The following is a 3,993-nucleotide window of genomic DNA, read 5'->3' on the forward strand; positions in this document are numbered from 1 at the left end:
TCTGCTTGATATATAAGAGTGATCAAGGAAACCAAGAATCCAGCGGAAATCAAAAGAGTGAGAAAAAGACCTGAGATGGAAAACCGACAAACACAACAAAGAAAACAAAATAACCAAAATAATACATACAAAGAAACAAGATATTGTGTGTTTTACTTTTTTAAAAACTAGCATTAATACGTAGAATTTCAGTTAAAATATACAAATACATTTATATGCTACCACCTGAGTAGGAACTATTATAGCTAAAATAATACATTCACAACAACAACAGTAAATGAGCAACTTGGACCTCACTAGGAACTGTGAGCATGAACCACGTGCGACGGAAAAGTAGGCGTTCTCTGCTTTTCATCAAACACCAACCGAGCTGCTCATAAAAAGTGAAATCCAGGGTAGACGAATGAGGAATGGAACACTTTGACACGTTGAACATTTTGTTGAACTAATCGGTTCTCAAGGTGCAGAACTATGTTGATAATCAAAACACACACACACAGAGAAATTCAATGCATTGGAATTTAGAAAACCTTTCCAATTTCAAAGCATAAACATGAATTTAAGATTGCAAGATAATTTTACTGATACTTTTGTAGATTAGTTCCTCCAATCTTATTTATTTTGATAAACAACCTTTTCACCCTGGTCCATTCTCCCAGTTTTTAGTGGAGTCGGAGTTGCTCATTTGCTTTTGTTACTTTGTATGTATGATTTTAGTTACTTTATGTTCTTTGTTGTGTATGTCTGTTTTCCATGTCTGGTCTTTTGATTACCGGTATAACCTTGGTTCCCTTGATTACTCTTCTAGTTCCCGGATTTTTTAACGGTTTATACAATTTGCCAATTCATCAACATAAATGACTTCATATGGTACTTGAATATGTACAAATATAGGAACATTTAAATTTCATTTAAATTTTCTTTTTCTTAAGTGAACTATATTGAACCAAATCATAATATGGTACATATTACTCATTTGTACCGTCGGAATGTCATATTATTGAGGGTGCAATAGCTCATAAGATTCAGACGTTGTATACATAGTTTGGTCAGGTAAAGAATCATTGCAAAAACCTTTCAGAAAAAAAAAACCACTCTACTCACTCATTACATGCATTTTACATATTTATTATTGAAATAGCTATACAGTGATGTTTAACTTTTGCTTGACAAGCTATTTGAAAGCATCAAATGTACATATGTAACATGTATGACATATATGAATATTTGTAGATAATTATAAATTCTCCGTAAATATTCACTTCAATTTAAGGCATGCATTTCCTTAATCATTAGATACATCACCAACCAACACATTAGTTAGGTCTGTTTATCAAAGCCAATGAATGAAGGAGTTCTTAAGGTTGATGAATTACGGTTTTAAATTAAATTCTCATTTTGCAGTTTACTTTAAAAGTACGCATGTGTTGATTATAAAATGATGCATTTAAATATACCATGTATTAATTTTATATTTGGCTGATTAGGAAACACCGGGATCGATGTTATGAAATGAAATTTAGAACAATACGAAAATACCTGTGGCAAAATGAAACTTAATGGATCATTGCAACTGTGCAATGACACTAAAACAATAACATTTTAACCAGGAGCCCACCAATATTATACCATGATCAGACTACATTAAAAACCTCTAATCTAACAGTGAAGTATTCTACAGCACAACTCTAAAGTCAGCTACGAACATTTCTTAACACCTGCGTAGTGATAAGCTCCTTTAAGTTGTTTCTGTGTTTTATTTGTTTCCTCAAAAAGTTACATTTTCAACTAAAAGCACATTACCAACCATCTTGCCTTCATAGATGACGTATTTGTCTTTTATCAAAGAACGCAAATCCCAGCACTTTGTAATGGTTGTAGTGATGCTTCTTTGAAAATTTTTGACCCAACGTGTTCAATTTAGAGCAACAATGTGTTTTTAAAATATTGTGGTGCGTTTTTTTTTATTTTCCTCCATCTGCATGATTTTTCACAAATTTGCATTTTTGGAACGATAGGCTTTTCCTAGCGATTCTGATGAAAACCCCGGATATGCGAGTAAAATATTTAAATTGGCCCTATTTGTGGTCAGAATCCTGAGGAAAACGGTAGTCATTTCGAAATAATTTCAAAGGTAAAACGTTACCACAAAAAGCTTATAATTGTCATTATAAATTTTGTTTCGTAGAAGTTGTAAATTTTAGGGGTAGCTGTTGTAAAAAGGGATTTTGATAGGTAAAACATACTTATTACTCCCTGATGAACAACAATGACAACAACAGACACCGACGCTTCAGGTTACAATCCCAACGAAGTACGTAATGATTATCAAACCAATAATAACAGATAAACTCGTGTCGTATTCAGTGGTGTCCTGAACAAATAGGATAATGGGTATGAAGTTTTTTTTTTACTAACGTTGGTTATTCTGTAAATGAAGCTGTTCATGCCTTAGATAGTCATCTTGTTGTGACATGACTGAATAATTATCATGATATTTTTTTCTAAATTTGTAATACCACAATTAAACTCAGATTTCCAAACTAATGGCAAATATTTTAAATACTATTTAAATCAAATTGCAAATCAATAATAAAACTTTGGCTATGCTTGACAATGATTGAATGTATAATACTGGGACTTGCGTTTCTTTGACTGTTGTAAGAAGTGAAATTAAATTACGCATATATCAAACATATGTATGTACTTATGAAAGATTCAACATTAAGCTTATATTTACTTAAATTTTCGAAGAAAAACACTATCGGGATTAAAAAGAGAGCTCCAACGAAGCAAAAAACTGCGTATGCATCCTTTTTAGAAAAAAAAAACAAAAAAAAACAACAATTTACCAGAATATGTTGATATCAGGGGCAACACAACATATTAATTATATACGAAAAAATAAAGTTGTTGAAGACATGCAGAGAAAAAAATATTAGTAGACCTCTACAAAAAAAGACATGCGAATGTGTACAATATGAAATTATAGCAACTAAAACTAGTAATATATGTACGTGCCACATTTTCGTCTCATATTCATTTAACGTCAAAACGATATGGATCCTGTAACAAGGATGATACACATGATAACATATTTTATTAAAAAGGTCGAAATAAGGGTAAGAATACTTTGTTTTATAAAAAAAATTACAACGTTGTATTATATTAAAATGTTATGTTAAAATTGACATATTTTAGATTGAGGTGCAAAATCATAATATTTTTTATCTTTCAAATTGTAGCATTTTTAAATGTGTAATTAAGCTTTGTGAATAATAAAGAATTTATGTTTTTTTCAATTCGCAATTGGTATGCAACAATGTACTTACCAATGTAGAGACTTAAAACACTGTTAAATCATTATCTTTACTTGCACTAGTTGCACTCATTGAAGATATATTTTCAAGACACAAGGCCATGCAATGTCTCTAGACATTTTATTTTTATGTTCATCCCAACAATTCCTATAATGCACAAAATTACACATATTTCGGCGGAGACGATCTGTGTAACAGCAAGCTTCTTCAAAGACCCGTTTTTGGTAACTCGATTATAATTGGTAGTGGTCTATGTATTTCCAGTTGTCATCCCTGTCTTGTTTTGTCTTGTCTTGAAATCAATTTATGATATGAAAAAATAATAAAAATAAGTTTATAAATAACAAATAATATATATACAAAGGTCTGAAAAATTCCCAATGTTGTTAGAACTGTCAAATTTGCGATGCAAATTCTTGGTCGTTCCCTCGCGGGACTCGATCTCGTACCGCTGTGACATCTACGGCAACACCGCCTGCACAAAGTCCAGCGCCCTAGACAGTTCTAACATCGTTGGGAATTTTTCAGACCTTTCTATACGTTAACATATCTTCTCTGTATCAATTATATATATATATATATATGATTAGACAAAATATCCTTACCTTCATTAATTTGAAACGAAATTAACGCTGCCAACTTCCTGAATGTGGAACTTAAAGATTTATTTTTA

General features: G+C 31.4%; 1 long non-coding RNA gene across 1 annotated transcript; it reads right to left on the bottom strand.

Moving 5' to 3' along the window:
- Positions 1-1,112: 1,112 nt before the first annotated feature.
- LOC148617768 (uncharacterized) lies at positions 1,113-3,625 on the bottom strand. The gene is made up of 2 exons (XR_015921934.1): positions 3,333-3,625; positions 1,113-3,066 (listed from the first exon to the last, which is right to left on the bottom strand). It is a non-coding gene; the product is annotated as an uncharacterized LOC148617768 (long non-coding RNA).
- Between the last annotated feature and the right edge of the window lie 368 nt (positions 3,626-3,993).

Source organism: Perna viridis, chromosome 5, assembly GCF_037379345.1.
Source record: "Perna viridis isolate PV_CMFRI_1.1 ecotype Kerala chromosome 5, ASM3737934v1, whole genome shotgun sequence".
Lineage (NCBI taxonomy): Eukaryota > Metazoa > Mollusca > Bivalvia > Mytilida > Mytilidae > Perna > Perna viridis.